The sequence below is a fragment of the Danio rerio genome, chromosome 2 (genome assembly GCF_052040795.2).
Source record: "Danio rerio strain M-AB ecotype USA chromosome 2, GRCz13ab, whole genome shotgun sequence".
Lineage (NCBI taxonomy): Eukaryota > Metazoa > Chordata > Actinopteri > Cypriniformes > Danionidae > Danio > Danio rerio.
This window is the reverse complement of record NC_141022.1, coordinates 21,065,043-21,075,582: the sequence shown is the minus strand read 5'-3', so window position 1 is coordinate 21,075,582 and position 10,540 is coordinate 21,065,043. Positions and strand designations below refer to the sequence as shown.

The 10,540-nt window shown below is 33.6% G+C and overlaps 1 long non-coding RNA gene across 1 annotated transcript; it reads left to right on the top strand.

The window, feature by feature from the left end:
- Positions 1-1,589: 1,589 nt before the first annotated feature.
- LOC137487779 (uncharacterized) lies at positions 1,590-5,265 on the top strand. Its single transcript, XR_015478391.1, has 5 exons — positions 1,590-1,616; positions 2,196-2,384; positions 2,770-2,928; positions 3,453-3,548; positions 4,284-5,265. It is a non-coding gene; the product is annotated as an uncharacterized LOC137487779 (long non-coding RNA).
- Positions 5,266-10,540: the final 5,275 nt, after the last annotated feature.

Sequence of the window (10,540 nt, the reverse complement as noted above, 5' to 3'; positions counted from 1 at the left end):
GTGAAGAACGGTTTCAGAAAGTGGTAAGACAAAAACAAAAGCCAAAAAAAAGAAACAAGTAAATAACAGGGTTAGAATGTGGTAAAATCTGAAAATGTGGTAAAAAAAAAAATCAGGAGGCTTTTTTTTTCTGGATTTATTTCAAAAATACTGTCGTTGTGTTTAGCGAAATGGGTGGGTGTTGATCAATCTGTGCTTTTTAAAAACACTATTGGTTGGGTGTAGGGACAGGGGTGGGTGGGGATATCGATCTGTCAGTCAGTCAGTCTGTCAACAGTGGATTTACAGCTCTCGTGAGACAATAGCAATCGTCTCACTGTAAAAACGCCAACTTTCAAAAAGTCCTCTGAACAAAGATTAATAAGTTAACTGAATTTAAATATTTTCATTTGAAATGCTGACAAATAATAGTTAGTTTGTTCAACAGATATGGTGCTTCAATGTGAAAAACTTAAAATATTTCGTTGAACTAATACAAAATTCTTAGTTTTGCGTTAATGCGTGCCCTTCTTGTTGGCGCATGCGCCAGAAGCTTATAAGGCGCATGCGCCAACAAAAAGGCAATTTACTTCCATAGCTCACTGCAGGGGGTACCTGTCTCGTGCGCGCGACAAAACGAACCATCTTTCTTTCTGCGGAGCTACGTGTCAATCGTTTTCATAATCGATTGTATATAATTGTATACATGTTTTTTGTGCGATGTGCTACCCATCTGACTGCCCGATCTATTTTACCAGTGTATTAATGATGTGAGAGACCGTGATAGAGCGGTTAAGAGCAGGCCAACGACGTTTCTGCTAAATCATAGTAGTGATGGTGAAATGAAGCTTTCTGAACCAGTGAAGCGCTCGACTCAATTGTATCGGAAAAAGGTTCGTTACTCGAAGCTTTCTAAATCAGAGCTCGATGAGGACCTCTTCTGGTGAAAGTGTGGGAAAGCACTGTGTTGCCATAATGTCAAATGTTCACAACTGACCAACTCATTCATGTAGTAATACAAAAACAGCAATATAAACAAATTACTCAATTACTGTAGTTTTTACACAAGATCTATTACATTACACAACTGATGATTGTAGTAAAATCCAAGGTATTCTAAAGTTTATCATAATACAACTAGTCCTGCTTCAAGCAGGAATCGAACCTACAATCCCGGATTGGGAGGCGAGTGCTCTAGGAGGACGCTATATGAACGTTGCTTCAACAGAGCTTCTCTGTCAAACACAATACTACGATATGCGGTGGTTTTCTTTAAAGATAGTCATAAAAAATACGCTAATACACTTTAGTATTGTTCAAAACCTTTTTACTAAAAATACTATTGTAGTTTAGTTTAATTACTGGTGTTTGGGACTGGTGCAGTGCTTTGAAACAAATGTATGTAATAGACGCCAATTCTCTCGCTATACACTTTACTATGAGGGTGTTTAAACCTTTGAATCAAAATTCGAAGCAGTCACGTGGGTAAAGGCGAAAATGAAGCTTCGGACGTCACTGATCACGTGATGATGGCAAAACGAATCAAGCTCCGGTATACTGCTTCACTGCGAGATGTATCGTTTTTTTGATACATGCTTCAAAGCCTCGGCGCACAACGTCACATCACTAAATCATAGGTATGTATGTCTTTTTTGTTGTCATCTAACGTTATATTATTTGATATGTTGCCTTTGATGTGCGCGTGTATCCTAATACGGAACTATTTGTTATAATTTAGCCGTGAGTTACTTGTTTCGTGCACTTGGTTTTGGCTATTTACATCAATAAAAGTTTAGAGTGAATGTATTTGAAACAAATAGCGATTTCAATCGAGTCATTTGCTTTAATAACTCACGATTAATACAATGAGTATCATATAACATACCAGATCAGGTATCCAAGTCAAATTTCCTTGCTAAAACGAATATAACATTATGTCCTGTTTATCTAGATTGCTGTCAGCATTGCGCACATCATAACCTTTTTTCCTTTCGAACCAGAGCCAGTGGAACAAACGGTGACGTGTTTAACTGTGTAATTTGTGTGAAAATCGTGTGATTTTCATGTAATTCATTGCTTGATTTGCTTGTATATTAGTTAGCTCGACTAAATGTCTATCATATTCAGACCAACTTGCTTTAACAGTCAGCTAGCTTTTATTTACATAAAAAATATAAAGGGCTAAATATATATTTTTCTTTCTTTTTGCTCAAAAGGACTGAAATATTGACAATGACATAATTCAATGCAAGATTTCCTTGAGGAGGTGAGACTTGCTATCATCAGTGAAATTTGACGGTCATTCACCAGCAGATGCAAGAAACCTTTTCTCTTTGCCCAAAAGAAGTTGTTGAGATTTAGCCAGGAAGAAATTAGAGAGAGATAACCTGGACTTTAAGGAAGAGGTAAGTCACTATATTGCAATTGCTTTGGTTTCATTCAAGGTAGTAATGATAATGCTAAAAATAACAAACAACATTATTATTATAGGTAATTCAAAATACATCTGTATTCAGCATTTGAACATTTAAATATTTACATTTACAAATATATATATATATATATATATATATATATATATATATATATATATATATATATATATATATATATATATATTTATATATATATATATATATATATATATATATATATATTTATATATATATATATATATATACATATATATATATATATATATATATATATATATATATATATATATATATATATATATATATATATATTATGTGTAAATATTAATATGTATGTTTTTTTTGTATATTGTAGATCTGCAAAGAGTTTTCTCAGATCTGTAATGTAGATCTCCTGAGACAGTTAATCGAGTGACTTGATAAATATACAGCACCTCTCCTGAAACTCTACAGAAAAAGAAGGGATTCAATGGGTCCAGAGATGGATACAACTTTAAACAAGATGGATGAGCAGGTACTCATTAAGATTTTTTTTTTCTTGTACACCCGACTGATGTTTTTAACATGTGCAACATATTTTGTCCTGTCAAACACAAAAGCATGAATTTCATGCTCAGGTAATACAGTCTAATAAAACGTAATTGCAACAATTTAATTGTCCAGCCCTTTTGCATTAATTTTAATTGTGTCAAGTTGTGTTTTGATTGTGAGATGGAAGTAAGATAAATAACAGATGTTTCACTTGTTTTGAGTGACCATTTCAAATGAATACATTCAAAGAGGAAAATAGAAAATAATAGCTGTAGTTTTTAACTCAAAGTAATTGTCACATGAAACTAAACATTTTTCTAAATTTGCCAACACAACCATTATCAAATTCCATTGTATGGAAACCACAAAATTCTTTTTTAAAAATAAAGCCATGTGTTTTTTCAACAGCATGAATAAAATACTATGCTCATTTAAATGTACTAAGTACATTTTTACTTACAAAACAATAAGATTGTAAAACACCCTTTGTAAATGACTTTCCTTTAGGTCACTGATATTGTCACTGATCGAGAAAGAGCAGCTCTTGAGGGATTGCCAATTTTTCTTCGTAAAAATTCTGCTTGCTTTCTCAAGATATGTCTGGTAAGTTACCCATTTTCATACCCTATTCTACATTTATTAGTCTGCTTGGTAACACTTATAATAGCTGCACGCTCTAAATAATTTATTTAGTATTAGCGAATAGTTAATTTATTTTCTGTTAAGCATAACTCTACATGAAGTGCTCAATGATTGTATTTTTTTAACTTTAATGATTCATTTGTATTACTAATTTAAGTATTGCATTATTTACAAACCAGTTATTTAAGAATACTTGGTGTTTTTAAGATCATTCAGAATGCTTAAGTACACGATTAATAAACTATTCAAATTAACATTTAAATATCCTAATATTAAGGTATGTAATAATATTTACTTTGTATGTTAGTATATGCTTTATGAGCTTAACTTCATCCAGTTGTGACCTAATCTAAAGTGAGGACTATTTATGCTTTATAAATCCCTTATGAATGACAATTAAAGGCTCAGTTATATTCTAAACAGGACAATAAACAACTTTCACAATTGAAACTGTATCAAATAAAAGTAAATCTTTGCAATTTTATGTAAAATAAAAGTTTAAAAAATTGCTAAATATTAAAAAGTTGTCAATATATTGTTCAATTATTATATATTATAGACTGTTCAAAGTGTTACTGTTTGTATGTACGAAAGTATTACATGTTTTTATTTTCTTTGCATAATAGTAATAACAATAATAAGTAGTAATTAATATTACACATCAATTAATTTTCCCATTACTTAATCTCCTATAAGGACACGGACCCTGAAGACCACAGCACCAGAGATTAAAGGATTGGAATCTTCACTGTGGTGGAAGATGATAATGGCACTTCTGCATCCCTGCAATATGTGATGAACCTCGCTAAAATCTTGGAGGAGGCCATAGTACTTCAGGATATCACACATCTGCCTGCAGCCTTCGCTTACTTGTTCAGCCTCTTGTATAAACTGAATATGGAACACCCAAAAGAACTCAAATATACTTTTTAAGTGATTCAGCATGTTTTATGGAGGTTGGTGGCACATGATCTGCGAGAGTTCAGTTCATTCATTCATTCATTTTCTTTTCGGCTTAGTCCCTTTATTAATCTGGGGTCGCCACAGCGCAATGAACTTGTTTTACGCAGCGAATGCCCTTCCGGCTGCAACCCATCTCTGGAAAACATCCATACACACTCATTCACACATACACTATGGACAATTTTAGCCTACCCAATTCACCTGTGCCACACGTCTTTGGACTGTGGGGGAAACCAGAGAACCCAAAGGAAACCCACGTGAACGCAGGGAGAACATTCAAACTCCACACAGTAACGGCAACTGACCCAGCTGAGACTCGAACCAGCGACCTTGGTGGGAGGCGAAAGCACTTCCTACTGTGCCACTGTTTGAATGTTTTGAGGTCTGTTTTTGGACTTGATGTACTTTGTTGACAAAAGTGCAGTACACTTTAAAGACTGTTTGAATGGAGTGGCTTTTAGGGTTTACTCTGATTAGATGATTGTATATTCACCTGGTTTGAGTGTTTGGACACACTAATAGCTTGGTTTTAGTAAGGTTGCTTGTTATTTTATGTTGAGGCAGTGTACAATCTTTTCAAATCTGGAAACATTCAGTACTAGTTGTGTACAAACTAGCCCAATGCTGAACACGGCTAATGTCAAATGCTGATTTTGTATGCAAATGTTTTGGATTGTGATTTGAACACAGTTAAAAATAAAAAAAGTGAATTGACTATTCTTGTGTATTCAATTTGAATCCTAAAAATTAATAGTAAATGCATAATGAATCAGTTTGTTTTATTTTGTTCAGTAAACTAAAAAAATCTTGTTGGGTAAACATGATCATTTTTGTTCAGTAAACAAAGGATCTTGTTGAATAAACGTGAACATTTTTGTTCAGCAAACAAAAGATCTTGTTGAGTAAACGTAAAAATTTTTGTTCAGCAAACAAAAGATCTTGTTGGGTAAACATGATCATTTTTGTTCAGTAAACAAAAGATCTTGTTGAATAAACGTGAAAATTTTTGTTCAGCAAACAAAAGATCTTGTTGAGTAAACGTAAAAATTTTTGTTCAGCAAACAAAAGATCTTGTTGGGTAAACATGATCATTTTTGTTCAGTAAACAAAAGATCTTGTTGAATAAATGTGAAAATTTTTGTTCAGCAAACAAAAGATCTTGTTGAGTAAACATGATAATATTTGTTCAGCAAACAAAAATATGTTGTTGGTTAAACAAGGAATTCAACAAAATATTTTAAGTCGACTTAGTTAACTCAAAAAGCTGTGTGTGATCGGTTGCCTTATTATTTTAAGTTTATTCAACTTTTTTTTTTTACAGTGCTGGAGAAATACATTGTCTGGGTCAAAATTATAGATTTTTTTTGCCAGAAATCATTCATTCATTCTCTTGTTGGCTTAGTCCCTTAATAATCCGGGGTCGCCACAGCGGAATAAACCGCCAACTTATCCAGCAAGTTTTTTTACGCAGCGGATGCCCTTCCAGTCACAATCCATTTCTGGGAAACATCCACACACACACTCTCATTCACTACGGACAATTTAGCCAACCCAGTTCACCTGTACCACATGTCTTTGGACAGTGGGGGAAACTGGAGCACCCAGAGGAAACCCACACAAAGGCAGGGAGAACATGCAAACTCCACACAGAAACACCAACTGAGCCGAGGTTTGAACCAGCAACCCAGCGACCTTCTTGCTGTGAGGCGAATGTGCTACCCACTACCCCACTGCCTCGTCCTTGCCAGAAATCATTATAATATAAAGTTTAAACATTTTGTGAATTGTATACTGTAAATACATTAAAACTCAATTTTTGATTAGCAATGTGGAACTTTAAAGGCAATTTTATTTGTACAATATGTGACGGTTTTAGAAACAACAAATGATAATAACTTAACTTCTAGTTGATCATTTGGTGTCAGAAGTAGCTTTTATAAGAGGCAAAGGCCTCTAGATTACACTAATATTACCCAAACAAAACATGATCATGCCTTAATTTTTAATTATTTAATTAGGGCTATAAGGTCTGACCTTGCTTAGACAAAGGTCAAATCATTTAACAGAAATAATGTACAGTATAGAATATAAAGTCATGGTGCAGTAGAAAAATAATTCATATTGTGTATGAATCCCATGAGCTTGGAGGATTGTGCCCATAAATCTTTGCAATGACTCAAATAACTTATTAATAAAGTCATCTGGAATGGCAAAGAAAGTGTCCTTCATTAAACTTGACTGATTTTTTTTAAAGAATCTAATAAAGGTTCCATGCAAGTTTCAATAAGACTTCTGCAGTATTTATGGTGGTTGGGATACAAAATCTACCTTCTGCCACTTTTCCAAATGATCAACTAAAATGATCAAGTTATTATCTATTGCTCTTACAACTGGGACGGTCAACAAGATTGTCAGGTAGTGGATTTAGATTTTTTCTAAACCTTCAATTTCTACATATTTAAATGGTTGTATTTCAGATAAATATTGTCAAATATTATTGGTTTTATGGTCGGGGGTCACAAATGTCATTCTTTGTAACAAATGTATTATTATTCTTTGCAAAATGTGAAACTGTTGGTCCTGTTGTGAATGATTAATGTCTGTAGTAAAAATGTCGACAACAAAATAGCTATGAATTTGCATTGTAAAAATGAAGTCAAAGAAGTGGGTTATGATTGTACCTGCCCTTTGATTTTTATTATGCTTATATCAAAATAATAATCTTAGAAATTTAAATGGAGAAAAGTTTGGACATGTGAAACAAATTGTGACCTAATAAAATACAAGAAGATTATGGCTCAACAGAATACACAGAACATATAATATTGCAACAGAAGGTTTATTGAAAAGTTTAAAGCGAACAAAAGCAGCTGCTGTTAGGCAGCCGTCAGTGGGAATTGCACATCGCAGACTGGTCTTTTAATGAAAGAGAAACTTCACTCTTGGAACCCATGGCAAAGAGGGCTGAAGGAGCAGGGTGAGGAGAGAACCCCAGTGGCAGAGCGGGTGCTGGCACTGGTGAGCGCGGAGGTTGAGGTGAGAGGGATCTGGCTGCAGACTCTGGCTGCATCCAATGCTTTTTAATAGGCTCACCTAACCCCACCCCTAACCCTACCCGTCACCGTGATGTCACTAGCTCCATTTGAGTGCATTGTGTCTGACATTGCATCGCTGAGTGATGTCTCATAATAATTATGTCTTTAAAATGGTGTTTAAAAAATTTAAAATTGGTTTTATTCTTGACGAAATAAAACAAATAAGACTTTTTTCCAGAAGAAAAAAACATTATCAGACATACTGTGAAACTGTCCTTGCTCTGTTAAACATAATTTGGAAAATATTTAAAAAAGAACAAAAAAATTCGAAGGGGGCTAATAATTCTGACTTCAACTATAAATATGAGATAAAAATATATATAGTAATAAAACTTATGCAACCTGCACCCCCAAAATGAAAGCACAAAGATTGCCACCTGGTGGTGCAAAGAGAAAACTTATTGATAGATTTATCAATATAGACCGCTTTAGTACAATTTGTGTATGATAATAGACATGCACAATATGTGACATTTTTAAAAACAATAATACATTTATGCAGTCATAAACATGTTTTGACAGCTTATATGATGGTGATTTGATACTTCTCAAAAGTTTCAAATGCCTTTACTAATATCAAAATGCTTTTTTTAACATCCAGTTATTCTTTACACCGATTAAAAAAAAAGGCTACTATAATACTACTATGGCTACTTTAATAAGGAAAATCTGCTCTAACTGTAAAACTAAAGAAACTGCTCTTGACACATGAAAGGGCAAAGCCTGCAGCCCACAACAAAGTGGCAAGTTATTGTGCATCATATTGAACAAACTGTTTACTGTGAATTTTATGTAATTTTGCTCACATGGACAATTGAATATTAATCAGATGATGTCATTACGCTGCTGTGCCGTCAGCCAATCATTGCATTGTTGCTGTTGTTTCCAAAAAACAAAATAGAAAAATAGGAGAGGAAAATGCTAATTGTGGGCGAAAATTAGCTAAACAAATTTAAAGTTAATTTATATATTTATTTAAATACAGTCTAAGTAAGACTTGTGAATTGTGAATGACATGTCACTCCAAATAATAAAAAATAATAAAAATCATAACAAAGAAATGCTGTTTACAGAATTATATAATAGCTTTTTGTGTTCTCATGGTGAAAAATAACCTGACTACAAGTTTTTCTTGTTTTGCTCATTTAGTTTGTATTGTTTTGCACTCTGTATTAATGTTAGATGTACAAATCATCATCACTCCATTTAATTATTTTGAACTTAACCAGTTTTTAGAAAGCTCACAGTTTTTCAAACTGTCTAAAATATCATTATAAAAATAGTCTCTGTAGTTGTAACGGACCCCTGGGGCACCCCAGATCCTAAACTTGAATTAGGAAACTTAAAAATAGGGCTGAGATTTGCTATTCCTCCTGGTAATTAAAATAGTTATTAGTTTTTTTTTTTTTTTCTTGAAGCTCTCTAAATTTGCAATTGTAATGAGTGAAAAAAAAACTAAATAAATAAACATTCAAATGTGAGCAAGTTAAATAGACAGCAATAACAGGCATTTTAATTTGGCAAATAATTGAGCAATGCAAACACTCTGTATCTGTTTCTGCAGGTATGACAGGCTTCATCTTTCAGAAGGTCATCACCAAAGACATGCTGCTGTAATCAAGAGTCCAGTAATTGTAGTATGATCACAGCATGTCACACAGAGATCTGATTAGATACAGAACGCTGACATTTGCCACAGCACAAACCCATTTCATATGAAACTGGGTCACTTTTGGCTGACAGTAAGCTTCTCAAATTTGCATGTTAAACGGTGTCATTACGATAACTGTCTCTTCAATGAATTCAACCCTCTTTATCATGTCATAATGATTGCCAGCTTATGGAAAGACAGTGACAACTGTCAAGCCTTTAAAATAAAAGCAACATCTTACCCCAGAAACATACTCCTACACTGGAAAGTGTTTAGTGTTATAGTTGGCAAAGCGTTTGATCATGTCTCATGTGTGAATGATTTAAGACAGCAATCACACTTATTAAAGGAACACTCAACTTTTCATTTTTCATCGTTCTTAGTACATTATGTAAGCTTTTTAAAAATTCAAGCTGTTAATACTGTAGCAAGTTTATCAAAACTCCTTTTTGAGCAAGATGCTAATGGTCTATTCTGATTCAATAATCTATGCTAAGCTAAGCTAAATGTGCTCAGATTGGCTGAATGGATTAAAAATGGTAAAACTTAACTGTTTAACTGTAACTTTTTCGACGTTCTTAGTACATTATGTAACTACAGAAGAGTAAAGCTTTAAATACTGCACTCATGTCTCATCACAAAGGGGCAAACAAAAACTGCCATTTGGCCAACAATCCTCATTTACATTAGATGTCGCCTACCATGTTGTTGCCTATTGAAAGGAATGCCTCAATAGAGCTGCTTTTTTAGAACAGGGTAGCACTCCCTTGAAATGAATGCTGGACCAAGTTGCAGTGGAAGACTGTGCAATTGAAAGCCAGAGATATACACATGTATACCTATATCTATGATTGGAAGTTTTCCCGGTGGTCAGCATAAAAATAGTTTTTTTTTTTTTTATTGCAAAAAATTATAATTATAAAACACTTATATCTAATCCATTTCCTGAAACACACACCCTCTCCTGCTTTCACTTGTCATTCTAACAAAGGGAGCGATTCATTTGTGAATATATCCCCGTTATGAACGACTCCTTCACTTAAGTAATTAGTCGACAACAAGTTTCTAGCACTGCAGCATTTTGTTTTCATATTTCAGAATATTTTTTTGCTTATTTTATTCAACAAAACTAGCATAAGCCTATAATTTATTGAAGTTGGTGCTACTTTGCCTTATGGTGAATGCAGTAAGTGACTGTAGTATCATCAGTAACATTGCTTGTTTAGCACAAAAGTTTACATTTA